The sequence below is a fragment of the Nicotiana tabacum genome, chromosome 11, assembly GCF_000715075.1.
Source record: "Nicotiana tabacum cultivar K326 chromosome 11, ASM71507v2, whole genome shotgun sequence".
In the NCBI taxonomy this organism is placed as follows: domain Eukaryota; kingdom Viridiplantae; phylum Streptophyta; class Magnoliopsida; order Solanales; family Solanaceae; genus Nicotiana; species Nicotiana tabacum.
In genome coordinates, this window is record NC_134090.1 from 100,782,858 (window position 1) to 100,801,276 (window position 18,419).

General features: G+C 39.6%; 1 long non-coding RNA gene across 1 annotated transcript; it reads right to left on the bottom strand.

Moving 5' to 3' along the window:
* Nucleotides 1-6,235: 6,235 nt before the first annotated feature.
* Nucleotides 6,236-17,095, bottom strand: LOC142166543 (uncharacterized). Its single transcript, XR_012696956.1, has 3 exons — nucleotides 16,960-17,095; nucleotides 16,214-16,311; nucleotides 6,236-6,802 (listed from the first exon to the last, which is right to left on the bottom strand). It is a non-coding gene; the product is annotated as an uncharacterized LOC142166543 (long non-coding RNA).
* Between the last annotated feature and the right edge of the window lie 1,324 nt (nucleotides 17,096-18,419).

The window sequence follows — 18,419 nt, forward strand, 5'->3', positions numbered from 1 at the left end:
CCAAACCTCATAACACCCTTCATCGATGACACCTTTAAGAATACACAATCATCAACCTCGAACTCTAAATCTCGACGCCGCATGTCAGAATATGACTTCTGATGACTCTGAGTTGTCAATAGTCGATATCGAATCAATTTTACTTTTTCTATGGATTGCTGAACCAGGTCTAGCCCGTGTAATACAGATTCTCCAACATCAAACCACCCTATAGTCGACCTACACTTTCGTCCGTAAAGCGCTTCATATGGAGCCATCTGAATACTGGAATGGTAACTATTATTATATGCGAACTTAATAAGCGGCAGATGATCATCCCAGCTACCTTTGATGTCTATTACACAAGCTCGTAATATATCCACCAGTGTTTGAATAGTACACTCAGCCTGTCCATCTGTCGGGGGATGAAATGTTGTACTAAGACTTACTTGAGTCCCCAATCCTTTTTTGAAGGACCTCCAGAAGTTAGTTGTAAATTGAGCTCCTCTATCCGAGATAATAGATACATGTACACCATGCAGTCGTACTATCTCCTTAATATAAAGCCTTGCATAATCCTCTGAGGAATATGTAGTTCTAACGGGCAGAAAATGGGCTGACTTTGTAAGCCTATAAACAATAACCCATATCGAATCGAACTTACGTTGGGTATAAGGTAAGCCTAAGATGAAATCCATATTGATCACTTCCCATTTCTAAGTCGGAATCTCCACATTCTGCAATAATCCACCGGGTTTTTGATGCTCAATCTTAACCTACTGACACTTAGGACACTGGGCAACAAATTCTGATATATCCTTTTTCATTTCGTCCCACCAATACACTTCCCTGATATCATGATACATCTTCGTTTCTCCTGGATAGATAAAATAACGAGAATAGTGAGTTTCTCCCATAACCTGTCGACGCAACCCTACAACATTAGGCACACATAATCGCCCTTGATATCTAAGGACACCATCTTCTATAATTTCAAACAGTGTCTTCTCCTTCTGAAGAGTGGTATCTCTATAATTAACTAACATAGGATCCTCGTACTGCCGTTCCTTTTTCAGTTACTAAAGAGGATGTTGCCGTATTCTGAATAGTAATTCCAATATCACCTGAGTCCAGTAACCGAACTCCAAGAATAGCTAGCTTATGAACCTCATGGGCTATTCTTTTCTGGCTACAAATATGATAGGCTACCCATAGATCTACAGCTGAGGGTGTCGGCTACTACGTTCACCTTCCCCGGATGGTATAAAATATCAACGTTATAGTCTTTAAGTAGCTCCAACCATCTCCTTTGACGTAGATTCAATTCCTTTTGCTTGAAGATGTATTGGAGGCTCTTATGATCCGTATAAATATCAACATGAATGCCATACAAGTAGTGCCTCCACATCTTTAGTGCATGAATCACCGCAGCTAACTCTAAATCGTGTGTTGGGTAGTTCTTCTCGTGCTTTCTTAGTTGTCTAGAAGCATAAGCCACAACCTTACCACGCTGCATCAACACACAACCTAACCCATTGCCTAAAGCGTCACAATAGATAACGTAACCATCGGTCCCTTCTGGAAATGTTAGAACCGGTGCTGACGTTAATCTGTCCTTTGATGCTTGGATACTTCGTTCGCAACAATCAATCCATTGAAACTTTGCTCCCTTATGAGTCAACTTTGTCAAAGATGCTGAAAGGGAAGAAAATCCCTCTAAAAATCTCCTATAATAATCTGCCAAACCAAGAATGCTACGAACTTCCGTCGGTGTTATGGGCCTAGGCCAAGTCTTTACTGCCTCAATCTTTTGTGTATCCACCTAGATGCCTTCACCTGAAATGATATGCCCAAGGAAAGTTACAGAGTTCAACCAGAATTCACATTTAGAAATTTTGCATACAATTTCCCTTCTTGTAGAACTTTGAGCACAGTACGCATATGACTAGCATGCTCATCCTCTAAATGAGAATACACCAATATATCGTCAATAAATACAATTATGAACAGATCTAATAAAGTCCTGAACACACGGTTCATCAAATCCATGAATACTGTTGGGGCATTGGTCAGACCGAACAACATAACCCAAAAATCAAAGTGCCCATATCTAGTCCTAAATGCTATCTTTGGAATATCTTCATTCTTAACCCTTACCTGATGGTACCCGGACCTCAAGTCTATCTTTGAAAAACACTTGGCACCTTGTAACTGATCAAATAAATCATCAATTCTTGGGAGCGGGTACTTATTCTTTATCGTCACCTTATTCAGTTGCCTATAACCAATACACATTCGTAAGTAACCATCTTTCTTTCTCATAAACAAAATAGGTGCTCTCTACGGTGACGTACTAGGTCTGATAAAGCCTTTTTCAAGTAAGTCCTTTAATTGTTCTTTCAACTCTTTCAGCTCTATGGGGGCCATTCTATAGGGAGGAATAGATATTGGATGAGTATCTGGTAGTAGGTCAATAAAAAACTCAATTTCTCACTCTAGCGAGAGACCCGAAAGCTCATCGGGGAAAACACCGGGAAACTCATTCACCACAGGGATGGACTAAATGGTTGGTGACTCCACTTCCACATCTTGAACCCGAACTAAGTGATAAATACAGCCCTTTTTGATCATCTTCTTTGCCTTGAGATAAGGAATAAATCTACCTCTCGGTGATGCCGTGTTACCTTTCCACTACAAAACAGGCTCCCCTGGAAATTGAAATCAGACTATCTTTGATGTACAATCAATGTTGGCATGACAAGAAGCCAACCAATCCATACCCATTATAACATCAAATTCTACCATATCTAACTCGATTAAGTCTGCTACGGTAGATCGACCATGAACTATTATTATACAACCCCTATATACCTGCTTAGCTATCACTGAGTCCCCAACAGGTGTAGACACCTCAAAAGGTTTAACCGATTCAGGTTATATTTCAAACTTACTAACAACCAACGGAGTAACATATGATAAGGTGGAACCTGGGTCAATCAGTGCATATACATCATAGGATGAGACTGATAATATACCTATAACAACATCAGGCAATGATTCTTGGTCTTGTTGTCCTGCCAACGCATAAATGCAGTTCTGAGGGCTACTTGAGGTAAATGCTCTGCCTCTGCCTCTACCACGACTCATTGGTGCTTGGGGACCTTTCCTAGGGGGCGTACTGATGATGATGAACCAGCTACAGATCCCGCTAGCTGAGTTATGCTTGCATCACCTCTCATCGGACAATCTCTCATAACGTGGCCTGGATAACCACAAGTATAACAAATACCTAATCCCATACGGCACAGCTTAATATGCTACTTACCACATTGAGTACATCGTGTGAAGGGCGGCCTCATATGATTTGACTCACCCCTATACTGAGAACGTGAGGCCCTAAAATTCTGACCAGACCCTGAATATGTGGAACGGTCGAATATCTTACCCCCAAACTGAGGGGGCGTTCTAGCCGACGGTTGAGCAGGATACCTTGGGTATTGTTGCCTTTTACCACCTCGAAACTCACTAGAAGGACCCAAAGACCTCGCTCTCTTATTCTGGGCCCTATAATGCTCACGATGGGCCCTCTGTTTCTATTTACGCTCCTATACACCCTGAGCGTATGCCTGAATATGAGAAATATCCATGTCTGGCTGAAGCGAGACCGACATACAATTGTTAAGCAAGTGAGGCTCTAATCCCATCACAAACCAGTGAACCCGATCCTCCATCTTAGATACAATAGTGGGAGCATACCTAGCCAATGAATCAAACTGAAGACTGTACTCCTGAACACTCATGTTACCCTGTCGAAGGGTCAAGAACCTATCAACTCTAGCTCGCCTAAGCTCTGGTGGCAGATAATGATGAAGAAAAGCTTCTGTAAACTCCTGCCAAACTGCTGGAGGGGCATCCTCACCTCTGGACAATTCTCAAGACTCGTACCAATTAACTGCAACATCTCGGAGTCTATAGGAAGCTAGCACAATTATCTCAGCCATAGTGGCCTTCACTACCTATAACATCCTCTGCACTCAATCAATAAATACTTGAGGGTCCTCATTCGGATCTGGCCCAGTGAATACCGGAGGGTCTAAATTAATGAAGTCACAAACCCTCGCACTGACGGACCTATCTGCATGACCAATACCTACTTTCTAATGCCGAGCGTGTGCGGCTACTAATCAGGTCAATAACTGAATAACATCTCCTGACCCGGCGCATCCGACTGAGGTGCTGAATGTACAGGGGCGGGCGCTGGAGCTGGTGCCCCTTGGAGCTCTTCTGGAAAGGGCGGGGTATGTGAAGTATGAGGTGGAAACTCACCATGAGGCTCTCCTCGAGCCCTGGTAACTCATGGTGCTTGACTAGTAGTCTCACTGGCCACAGACTTTCCCTTCTGGGCGGTTGTACTCTTTGGAGCATTGCTGAAAATATAGCATATTGTTAGGTACATGAATTCTTGCATAGCACGATCTGAGATAAAAAGAGAGGATAACATCCTATATGTCTTGTAGCCTCATGTCTATAAGTGTGGTGCACAACAAGACTCTACTAGACACGGTCTGTAGACAACCCTAGGATAGAACCTGGCTCTGATACCACTTTTATCACGACCCAAACCGATGGGCTGCGACGGGTGCCTGAGTCCTACCTGTCAAACATCTCTAAGCATGCGTCTAAGATATGAATCTGAATAATATCTGCTGAATTACAAAAATAACATATATGAAGGAAACCTGCCTTCAAGGCATATGTACGTATACAGGTAGAATACAGTGGGCGAGCCAGCAAGGCTGCTATAGACAACTATACATCCAAAATTGAAAGCCGACAAGGCCATATATAACCCAACTAGACATACTGTCTACAGACCTCTAATAGAAATATAACTGTACAAAGACGGGACTGAGCCACGTACCGTACCAAAACAAAAGCAGCTCCGGATCAAGTGGAGCACGTCAATTCTCGCCGATCAAGAATCCTAAGAAGGGGAACCGTCAGCTTGCCTACCTGCACCTGCGGGCATGAAATGCAGGCCCCGTGAAATAGGGGGTCAGTACAAAAAATATACTAAGTATGTAAGGCATGAAAATTAGTACGTAAAATACATAGATGAAACATGGAATAAGGAAACACATGTTTAAATCTGAATAAATTTATAAATTCTAAAACGTTTATAATTTCATGCACGTGCGTATAAATGTCGTGCCATGCATAGGTATGGGTGTATATAATATCATCAAGCCACTGAGGGCATCCCATCATATCATCTCGGCCATTGTGGGCAACATCATTAACATATACCAGCTGATCAGGTGGTGGTGCGTATATAACGCCGTAAACTTTTCCCATATCCCATATACATATATTTACATATATATGTGTATATAATGTCATCTAGTCATGAGTCAATGCACGTGTATAAATGAGTGAAATGCATGAAGAATACGTAATAATCTCAATATTCCTTTCGAATAAACTTATTCAACTGTGTATTATTCTGAGACCCATGAACAGAAGATAATAATATTTTTCATGGGGAATCAAGAATATAGACACCCCTACTATTTCTATGAATAGAATAATTTATGGAAACTATATGGTTGCTCATTTTTTCAGTATAATTTGAACCATGACAAAATAAAGAAGGGAGAACCTTAACATACATGTTTGTTGAATTATTTGAACGAATCTGCTTCTGCAAAATTCTTGAACAAAATTTGAAAGGCTGAACGAATTTTTCTTAAGTTCTGTTTTCAATATTTTCAAATCAAGAAAGGAAGTGTTTCTTGCTTTAGGTCTTGGGACGTTAGTCTCTTTTGAAGGAACTTAAAATCTGATCCTTTCAAGCAGTTGAATTAGGAATGATTCTTGCTTTTTTTTAATTCCAACTAATGCTTAGGTAGCCACCTACTCCAACATGACCATGAGTCATTGTTTGAAAAGTGGTTGGCTGCCAAGTTTTTGTTTTGGAGATAATTATTAATTCTTATCCAATTATTAGTTAACTGGGTAATGTTTCATAATCCGATAATCAATCAATTACCCTCATAATTTAAACATTACCACAAATTACATAAAATTCTATTTATTTTTTTAAAATATTTCATTTATACTTTATATATTATACTACCGTGGTCATATGGCTCATGGTACTAGTTCATAATTATTGGGTATTATCGCTCGACCCGTATTTTATTCCAAATTGGCCACTTTCAACGAAACTTGTTTTCTTTAATCCGTGTAACCCTTTATTCTTCATGACACTTATTTATCTCTTGTTATAAATAGAGTAAGTATGATAACCTCAAGATGATCTCATCCCCGAGTCTACGTCGGTTACTGAAAACGAAATTTTAACGTACGAAAACGCGAGATGTAACACAACGGTTTTGCTGTCTATCAATTTGTAGTCTAGAAACTTGGCAACCACAAACTTTTTCAAGCACGCATCTTCACTCTTGTACTTCTTCTCAACTGCATCCTATTATTCTTTCGAAGTATTCATAGCACTGTAGATTGTACAAGTCATCCTCCTAAGCACTTAGAATGCAGCCTTTGTAATGAAAATCTGTCTATTTCCACGTCTTAACAATCTTAGACTTCTTGTTGTCTAGAATGTCTACGGCAGGCACTGGAGGGTCTTCGCTGGTGAATTTCTGCATAACAAGCATGGTATGCCAAAAGAACACCCTTTTCTGCCATCCTTTGAAGTTGGCTCAAGAAAATTTCCTCGGTTTCTCGGTAGGTGGCACAACAGTTCAAATTGACCAGTCTATCGTCGTTGCCGCAATAGTTGTAGAAGGATTTACGTTATCATCTGCCATTTTCTCATTGTCAACAACAGAAAAGTTCAATTACTGGAAAAATAGTACAGTAAAGAGTATTATAATTAATAATAAACAGTACATTTAATAAACAAAAATTGAAGTTTTTATATACTGTTTCACAAGAAAACGATGAAATTTTTATGTTCATCAAATTGTTTCTGAATTTTAATACTCCGATAAAGTTTTTATATCTTTAAATCAGAAATAGAAAAAATCAGAAGGAGTAAAGGTTTTAATCTCCAAAAATAGAATATAGATTACAGTATAAAAATTAATTTCCTTAAGATTGCTAGTCAATCTGTATTAGAATAAAATAATATTACGAAATAGTAAATTTCTATAATATAAAACAGAAACAAGAATAACATAATTACGCGGTAATGGCAGACATAATTACGCGGTAATTACACCAATCAGGAAGATAACACATAAAGTAACACAATCAATAGGTAATGGCAGACAAATGGAAATAAAGTAAACAAATAGAACAGTACCAGCTCATCGGGCTCACTCTCAGAACACTCTTAGCCCCTCGGGCTCACTCTATGATCACAATGGGTACCCGCGCTCACTGGGGGTGTGCAAACTCCGGGAAGGGACCCTTATGGCCCAAGCACAATATCAACCCATCTTGTGGCATCAAATCTAGGCCCTCAGTCTCATATCACTCAAGCCACCTCGTGGCGTATAAAAGTATCTCAGGCCCTCGGCCTCATATCACTTAATATATCCTCACATATGGCCTCGACCTCACTCAGTCCGAAAATCATCACAAGCCTCTCGGGTATTAGTAAAACAGTAGTTCTCAGCCCAAAACATCCTTTAGAAATATCATCTAAGTTTCAAATCTGAGTAAAAGTGGCTGAGTTTGTAAAATAGTAGATATCAACAGGACTGAGTTCAAGTAATAATTCAAAAACAGTGAGGAAATATTGATAAAAATCCTCGAAGGGTTCAAATAATTGGCACGAAGCCCAAATATGGTAATCAACCCAAATCATGATGATAACAAATAAGTTCCAATCAAATACGCGGTAAAATCATTGATCGGGACGGACCAAGTCACAATCCCCAATAGTAAACGACTCCAAGCTCATCATCAAGCGCGTGTCTCACCTCAATATAGCACTACGATGTGCAAATTCGGGGTTTCAAACCCTCAGGACATCATTTATATTCATTACTCACCTCGAACCGGCTACAACTCTAGCTCGCGACGCCTTTGCCCCTCGAATTGGCCTCCACGCGCGTCAAATCTATCCAAAATCAGAACGAATACATCACAATATGCTAAGGGAACAAAACCCAAGAGAAAACAATCAAAAAATATCGAAAACCCCAAAATTAGCAAAACTCGAGCCCCGGGCCCACTTCTCGAAACTCAGAAATGTTTACACCAATGGGTTCCTTATCCTTCCACGAGTTCATACATATCAAAACTTATCAAATCCGACCTCAAATGGTCCTTCAAATCCCAATTCAAAAGTTCAAAATCTCAAGCCCTAGTTCTTCCATTTTTAGCTTAAGTTCCATGAATTTCTAGGTTGATTTCACAATAGAATCACGTTTTAGGTTCAAAAATCTTACCTCAAATCAATTCTCCTTGAATCCTTCTTTAATCACCCTCAAAAAGCTCTCAAAATTCTTAACTATGGAGGAAAAATGACTCAAAATCGCGGATGAAATAACTTATAAACTTTCTGCCCAGTTCTGATATTCCTTCTTCGCGAATGCGGTCAAATACTCGTGTTTGCGATGCACAAATTTATCTTGACCAGATTTCCTTCTATGTGATCGCGAACAAGGGCTCGCGAACGCGATGCTTTAGACTCCTCAACCTACGCGAACGCGACCTTACACAGTGAACGCGATGTTTCCCTTTTCCAAACTATATGAACGCAAGACCTCAGCTGCGAACGTGAAGAGCAATGACCCCTGAACCACAAATCCTTATACGCGAACGCGGGAAGCATCATGCGTTCGTGATGCCTCAAACGCGAATGTGAAGGCTTTAATTCCTGCCTTCCAAATTCTTCCTACATGATCGCGACACAACCTACGCGATCGTGAAGGCCAAAATCTCTGCAACACCTGAACAGCAAATCTGCAACTTCTCAAAGCCAAAAATGGTCTGATTGACCATCCGAAACTCACCCGAGGCCCCCGGGACCTCAACCAAAAGCACCAACACATCCTAAAACCTCATTCACACGTGTTTCAATCATAAAAACACCTGAAACAATACCAAATCTATCAATTCACATCGAATTCAAGCCTAAGATTTCTAAAAACTTCTGAAATACGCTTTCGATCAACAACCCAACCAAACCACGTCCGAATAAACTGAAATTTTGCACACACATCAAAAATGACATAACGAAGCTACTGCAACTCTCATAATTCCATTCCGACCCCCGGATCAAAATCTCACCTACCAACCGAAAATTGCCAAAATCTCAACTTCGCCAATTCAAGCCTAATTCTACTCTAGACCTCCAAAACCAATTCTGATCACACACGAAAGTCATAAATCACCCAAAGGAGCTAACTAAATCATAAAAATTCCGATCCGAGCTCATATATAAATAAGTCAAATCTTGGTCCAAAACCATCAATTTACATCAGTCATAATACATCACACGGGGCAAGTCATGCCCGAGAACTGGCGATCAAAGTGCAAAAGCTCAAAACGACTGATCGGGTCGTTGCACGTGCTATGCATAGGTATGGGTGTACATAATATCATCAAGCCACTGAGGGAATCCCATCATATCATCTCGGCCACTGTGGGCAACATCATCAACATATACAAACTGATCAGGTAGTGGTGTGTATATAACGTCGTAACCTTTTCCCATATCCCACATACATATATTTACATATATACGCGTATATAACGTCATCTGGTCATGGGTCATTGTACATGTACAAATGAGTAAAATGCATGAAGAATACGTAATAATCTCAATATTCCTTCAGGATATACTTTTTCAAATGTGTATTATTCTGAGACCCATGAACAAAAGATAATAATATTTTTCATGGGGAATCAAGAATATAGACACCCCTACTATTTCTATGAATAGAGTAATTTATGGAAACTGTATGTTTGCTCGTTTCATCACTATAAATTGGACCATGCCAAAAGAAATAAGGGAGGACCTTAACATACCCGTTTTTTGAATTATTTGAATGAATCTACTTCTGCGAAATTCTTGAACAAAATTTGAAAGGCTGAACCAATTTTTCTTAAGTTCTGTTTTCCAACTTTTCAAATCGAGAAAGGAAGTGTTTCTTGCTTTAGGTCTTGGGACGTTAGTCTCTTTTGACCAAAATGAAGGAACTTAAAATCTGATCCTTTCAAGTAGTTGAATTAGGAATGATTCTTGCTTTTTTTTAATTCCAACTAATGCTTAGGTAGCCACCTACTCCAACATGACCATGAGTCGTTGTTTGGGAAATGTTTGGCTGCCACATTTTTGTTTTGGAGATAATTATTAATTCTTATCCACTTATTAGTTAACTGGGTAATGTTCTCTTACCCGGTAATTAATCAATTACCCGCATAATTTATAAATTACCACAAATTATTTAAAATTATATTTATTTTTTAAAATATTTCATATATTATACTACTGTGGTCATATGGTACCTTGCATTGTACTAGTTCATAATTATCGGGTATTATCACTCGACCCCTATTTTATTCCAGTTTGGCCACTTTCAACGAAACTCGTTTTCTTCAATCCGTATACCCCTTTATCCTTCATGACACTTATTTATTGCTTGTATAAATAGCGTAAGTATGATAACATCAAGATGATCTCATCCCCGAGTCTACATCATTTAAATGAAAATGAAATTTTAACGTACGAAAATGTGAGATGTAACATCCTTCCTCCCTTAGAAACATTCGTCCTCGAATGTTCAACTCCCCGTGATCCATATAACTTTAGCAGGGTCGCCTCTGTAACAACACCACTACCAACTTTTCCCATAGAAGCTTAATAATCCAACATCACATTGGACAACAATTATCAATAACGACAATGGCCTCACATGACCAACGACAATAACCAACACAAGAATTTATACACGTACCTTATGATTATGATGTCTCAGTCGGACCCTTCCCTAGAGGGGGAAATAAGTAGGGATATCTAGACTTCATGTTTTTCTCGGTCTCCCAAGTCATTTCTTCCACATTGTTGTTTCTCCAAAGTACTTCCACGGAGGCTACCTCCTTATTTCGTAGTTTGCGGATTTGTCGGTCTAGGATGGCAACCGAAATTTTCTCGTATGATAAGTCTTCTGTAATCTGTACATCATCCATGGGCACCACTCGGGTAGAATCGCCAACGTACTTTCGTCACATAGATACGTGAAAAACTGGATGGACAGACTCCAATTCTGAGGGCAATTCTAACTCATAAGTTACTCGGTCACTCTCCAAATGATCCTATAAGGCCCAATATACCGTGGGCTAAGTTTGCCTTTCTTGCCAAACCTCATCACACCCTTCATCGATGACACCTTTAAGAATACACAATCATCAACCTCGAACTCTAAATCTCGACGCCGCATGTCAGAATATGACTTCTGATGACTCTGAGTTGTCAATAGTCGATCTCGAATCAATTTTACTTTTTTTATGGATTGCTGAACCAGGTCTAGCCCGTGTAATACAGATTCTCTAACATCAAACCACCCTATAGTCGACCTACACTTTCGTCTGTAAAGCGCTTCATATGGAGCCATCTGAATACTGGAATGGTAACTATTATTATATGCGAACTTAATAAGCGGCAGATGATCATCCCAGCTACCTTTGAAGTCTATTACACAAGCTCGTAATATATCCACCAATGTTTGAATAGTACACTCAGCCTGTCCATCTGTCTGGGGATGAAATGTTGTACTAAGATTTACTTGAGCCCCAATCCTTTTTTGAAGGACCTCCAGAAGTTAGTTGTAAATTGAGCTCCTCTATCCGAGATAATAGATACACGTACACCATGCAGTCGTACTATCTCCTTAATATAAAGCCTTGCATAATCCTCTGAGGAATATGTAGTTCTAACGGGCAGAAAATGGGCTGACTTTGTAAGCCTATAAGCAATAACCCATATCGAATCGAACTTATGTTGGGTATAAGGTAAGCCTACGATGAAATCCATATTGATTACTTCCCATTTCTAAGTCGGAATCTCCATATCCTGCAATAATCCACCGGGTTTTTGATGCTCAATCTTAACCTGCTGACACTTAGGACACTGGGCAACAAATTCTGATATATCCTTTTTCATTTCGTCCCACCAATACACTTCCCTGATATCATGATACATCTTTGTTTCTCCTGGATGGATAAAATAACGAGAATAGTGAGTTTCTCCCATAACCTGTCGATGCAACCCTACAACATTAGGCACACATAATCGCCCTTGATATCTAAGGACACCATCTTCTATAATTTCAAATGGTGCCTTCTCCTTCTGAAGAGTGGTATCTCTATAATGAACTAACATAGGATCCTCGTACTGCCGTTCCTTTTTTCAGTGGATGTTGCCGTATTCTAAATAGTAATTCCAATATCACCTGAGTCCAATAACCGAACTCCAAGACTAGCTAGCTGATGAACCTCATGGGCTATTCTTTTCTAGCTACAAATATGATAGGATACCCATAGATCTACAGCTGAGGGTGTCGGCTACTACGTTCACCTTCCCCGGATGGTATAAAATATCAACGTTATAGTCTTTAAGTAGCTCCAACCATCTCCTTTGACGTAGATTCAATTCCTTTTGCTTGAAGATGTACTGGAGGCTCTTATGATCCGTATAAATATCAACATGAATGCCATATAAGTAGTGCCTCCACATCTTTAGTGCATGAATCACCGCAGCTAACTCTAAATCGTGGGTTGGGTAGTTCTTCTCGTGCTTTCTTAGTTGTCTAGAAGCATAAGCCACAACCTTACCACGCTGCATCAACACACAACCTAACCCATTGCCTAAAGCGTCACAATAGATAACGTAACCATCGGTCCCTTCTGGAAATGTTAGAACCGGTGCTGACGTTAATTTGTCCTTTGATGCTTGGAAACTTCGTTCGCAACAATCAATCCATTGAAACTTTGCTCCCTTATGAGTCAACTTTGTCAAAGATGCTGAAAGGGAAGAAAATCCCTCTAAAAATCTCCTATAATAACCTGTCAAACCAAGAATGCTACGAACTTCCGTCGGTGTTATGGGCCTAGGCCAAGTCTTTACTGCCTCAATCTTTTGTGTATCCACCTAGATGCCTTCACCTGAAATGATATGCCCAAGGAAAGTTACAGAGTTCAACCAGAATTCACATTTAGAAAATTTTGCATACAATTTCCCTTCTTGTAGAACTTTGAGCACAGTACGCAGATGACTAGCATGCTAATCCTCTAAATGAGAATACACCAATATATCCTCAATAAATACAATTATGAATAGATCTAATAAAGTCCTGAACACACGGTTCATCAAATCCATGAATACTGCTGGGGCATTGGTCAGACCGAACAACATAACCCAAAACTCAAAGTGCCCATATCTAGTCCTAAATGTAGTCTTTGGAATATCTTCATTCTTAACCCTTACCTAATGGTACCCGGACCTCAAGTCTATCTTTGAAAAACACTTGGCACCTTGTAACTGATCAAATAAATCATCAATTCTTGGGAGCGGGTACTTATTCTTGATCGTCACCTTATTCAGTTGCCTATAACCAATACACATTCGTAAGGAACCATCTTTCTTTCTCATAAACAAAATAGGTGCTCTCTACGGTGACGTACTAGGTCTGATAAAGCCTTTTTCAAGTAAGTCCTTTAATTGTTCTTTCAACTCTTTCAGCTCTATGGGGGCCATTCTATAGGGAGGAATAGATATTGGATGAGTATCTAGTAGTAGGTCAATAAAAAACTCAATTTCTCACTCTAGCGAGAGACCCGAAAGCTCATCGGGGAAAACACCAGGAAACTCATTCACCACAGGGATGGACTAAATGGTTGGTGACTCCACTTCCACATCTTGCACCCGAACAAAGTGATAAATACAACCCTTTCTGATCATATTCCCTACCTTCAGATAGGAAATAAATCTACCTCTCGGCGATGCCATGTTACCTTTCCACTCCAAAACAGTCTCCCCTGGAAATTGAAATCAGACTATCTTTGATCTACAATCAATGTTGGCATGACAAGAAGCCAACCAATCCATACCCATTATAACATCAAATTCTACCATATCTAACTCGATTAAGTCTGCTACGGTAGATCGACCATGAACTATTATTATACAACCCCTATATACCTGCTTAGCTATCACTGAGTCCCCAACAGGTGTAGACACCTCAAAAGGTTTAACTAATTCAGGTTATATTTCAAACTTACTAGCAACCAATGGAGTAACGTATGATAAGGTGGAACCTGGGTCAATCAGTGCATATACATCATAGGATGAGACTGATAATATACCTATAACAACATCAGGCAATGATTCTTGGTCTTGTTGTCCTGCCAACGCATAAATGCAGTTCTGAGGGCTACTTGAGGTAAATTCTCTGCCTCTGCCTCTACCACGACTCATTGGTGCTTGGGGACATTTCCCAGGGGGGCATACTGATGATGATGAACCAGCTACAGATCCCGCTAGCTGAGTTATGTTTGCATCACCTCTCATCGGACAATCCCTCATAACTTGGCCTGGATAACAACAAGTATAACAAATACCTAATCCCATACGACACTGCTTAATATGCTGCTTACCACATTGAGTACATCGTGTGAAGGGCGGCCTCATATGATTTGACTCACCCCTATACTGAGAACGTGAGGCCCTAAAATTCTGACCAGACCCTGAATATGTGGAACGGTCGAATATCTTACCCCCAAACTGAGGGGGCGTTCTAGCCGACGGTTGAGCAGGATACCTTGGGTATTGTTGCCTTTGACCACCTCGAAACTCACTAGAAGGACCCAAAGACCTCGCTCTCTTATTCTGGGCCCTATAATGCTCACGATGGGCCCTTTATTTCTATTTACGCTCCTATACACCCTGAGTGTATGCCTGAATACGAGAAATATCCATGTCTGGCTGAAGCGAGACCGACATACAATTGTTAAGCAAGTGAGGCTCTAATCCCATCACAAACCAGTGAACCCGATCCTCCATCTTAGATATAATAGTGGGAACATACCTAGCCAATGAATCAAACTGAAGACTGTACTCCTGAACACTCATGTTACCCTGTCGAAGGGTCAAGAACCTATCAACTCTAGCTCGCCTAAGCTCTGGTGGCAGATAATGATGAAGAAAAGCTTCTGTAAACTCCTGCCAAACTGCTGGAGGGGCATCCTCACCTCTGGACAATTCTCAAGACTCGTACCAATTAACTGCAACATCTCGGAGTCTATAAGAAGCTAGCTCAATTGACTCAGTCATAGTGGCCTTCACTACCCATAACATCCTCTGCACTCTATCAATAAATACTTGAGGGTCCTCATTCGGATCTGCCCTAGTGAATACCGGAGGGTCTAAATTAATGAAGTCACAAACCCTCGCATTGACAGACCTATCTTCATGACCAATACCTACTTCCTAATGCCGAGCATGTGCGGCTACTAATCAGGTCAATAACTGAATAACATCTCTCATCTCCTGACCCGGCGCATCCGACTGAGGTGCTGAATGTACATGGGCGGGCGCTGGAGCTGGTGCCCCTTGGAGCTCTTCTGGAAAGGGCGGGGTATGTGAAGTCTGAGGTGGAAACTCACCATGAGGCTCTCCTCGAGCCCTGGTAACTCATGGCGCTTGACTAGTAGTCTCACTGGCCACAGACTTTCCCTTCTGGGCGATTGTACTCTTTGGAGCATTGCTGAAAATATAGCATATTGTTATGTACATGAATTCTTGCATCGCACGATCTGAGATAAAAAGAGAGGATAACATCCTATATGTCCTGTAGCCTCATGTCTATAAGTGTGGTGCACAACAAGACTCTACTAGACACGGTCTGTAGACAACCCTAGGATAGAACCTGGCTCTGATACCACTTTTATCACGACCCAAACCGATGGGCTGCGACGGGTGCCTGAGTCCTACCTGTCAAACATCTCTAAGCATGCGTCTAAGATATGAATCTGAATAATATCTGCTGAATTACAAAAATAACATATATGAAGGAAACATGCCTTCAAGGCATATGTACGTATACAGGCAGAATACAGTGGGCAAGCCGGCAAGGCTGCTATAGACAACTATACATCCAAAATTGAAAGCCGACAAGGCCACATATAACCCAACTAGACATACTGTCTACAGACCTCTAATAGAAATATAACTGTACAAAGACGGGACTGAGCCACATACCGTACCAAAACAAAAGCAGCTCCAGATCAAGTGGAGCACGTCAACTCTCGCTGATCAAGAATCCTAAGAAGGGGAACCGTCAACTTGCCTACCTGCACCTGCGGGCATGAAATGCAGGCCCCGTGAAATAGGGGGTCAATACAAAAAATATACTGAGTATGTAAGGCATGAAAATTAGTACGTAAAAGACATAGATGAAACATGTAATAAGGAAACACATGTTTAAATCTGAATAAATTTATAAATTCTAAAACGTTTATAATGTCATGCACGTGCGTATAAATGTCATGCCATGCATAGGTATGGGTGTACATAATATCATCAAGCCACAGGGCATCACATCATATCATCTCGGCCACTGTGGGCAACATCATTAACATATACCAGCTGATCAGGTGGTGGTGCATATATAACGCCGTAAACTTTTCCCATATCCCATATACATATATTTACATATATATGTGTATATAATATCATCTGGTCTTGAGTCAATGCACGTGTATAAATGAGTGAAATGCATGAAGAATACGTAATAATCTCAATATTCCTTTCGAATAAACTTTTTCAACTGTGTATTATTCTGAGACTCATGAACAGAAGATAATAATATTTTTCATGGGGAATCAAGAATATAGACACCCCTACTATTTCTATGAATAGAGTAATTTATGGAAACTATATGCTTGCTCATTTTTTCAGTATAATTTGAACCATGACAAAAGAAAAAAGGGAGAACCTTAACATACATGTTTCTTGAATTATTTGAACGAATCTGCTTCTGCAAAATTCTTGAACAAAATTTGAAAGGCTGAACGAATTTTTCTTAAGTTCTGTTTTCCATATTTTCAAATCAAGAAAGGAAGTGTTTCTTGCTTTAGGTCTTGGGACGTTAGTCTCTTTTGAAGGAACTTAAAATCTGATCCTTTCAAGTAGTTGAATTAGGAATGATTCTTGCTTTTTTTTTAATTCCAACTAATGCTTAGGTAGCCACCTACTCCAACATGACCATGAGTCATTGTTTGAAAAGTGGTTGGCTGCCAAGTTTTTGTTTTGGAGATAATTATTAATTCTTATCCACTTATAAGTTAACTGGGTAATGTTTCATAATCCGATAATCAATTAATTACCCGCATAATTTAAATATTACCACAAATTACTTAAAATTCTATTTATTTTTTTAAAATATTTCATATATACTTTATATATTATACTACCGTGGTCATATGGCTCATGATACTAGTTCATAATTATTGGGTATTATCGCTCGACCCGTATTTTATTCCAAATTGGCCACTTTCAACGAAACTCGTTTTCTTTAATCTGTGTAACCCTTTATTCTTCATGACACTTATTTATCGCTTGTTATAAATAGAGTAAGTATGATAACCTCAAGATGATCTCATCCCCGAGTCTACGTCGGTTAGTGAAAACGAAATTTTAACGTACAAAAACGCAAGATGTAACACAACGGTTTTGCTGTCTATCAATTTGTAGTCTAGAAACTTGGCAACCACAAACTTTTTCAAGCACGCATCTTCACTCTTGTACTTCTTCTCAACTGCATCCTATTATTCTTTCGAAGTATTCATAGCACTGTAGATTGTACAAGTCATCCTCCTAAGCACTTAGAATGCAACCTTTGTAATGAAAATCTGTCTGTTTCCACGCCTTAACAATCATAGACTTCTTGTTGTCTAGAATGTCTACGGCAGGCACTGGAGGGTCTTCGCTGGTGAATTTCTGCATACCAAGCATGGTAAGCCAAAAGAACACCCTTTGCTGCCATCCTTTGAAGTTGGCTCAAGAAAATTTCCTCGGTTTCTCGGTAGGTGGCACAACAGTTCAAATTGACCAGTCTATCATCGTTGCCGCAATAGTTGTAGAAGGATTTACATTATCATCTGCCATTTTCTCATTGTCAACAATAGAAGAGTTCAATTACTGGAAAAATAGTACAGTAAAGAGTATTATAATTAATAATAAACAGTACATTTAATAAACAAAAATTGATGTTTTTATATACTGTTTCACAAGAAAACGATGAAATTTTTATGTTCATCAAATTGTTTCTGAATTTTAATACTCCGATAAAGTTTTTATTTCTTTAAATCAGAAATAGAAAAAATTAGAAGGAGTAAAGGTTTTAATCTCCAAAAATAGAATATAGATTACAGTATAAAAATTAATTTCCTTAAGATTGCTAGTC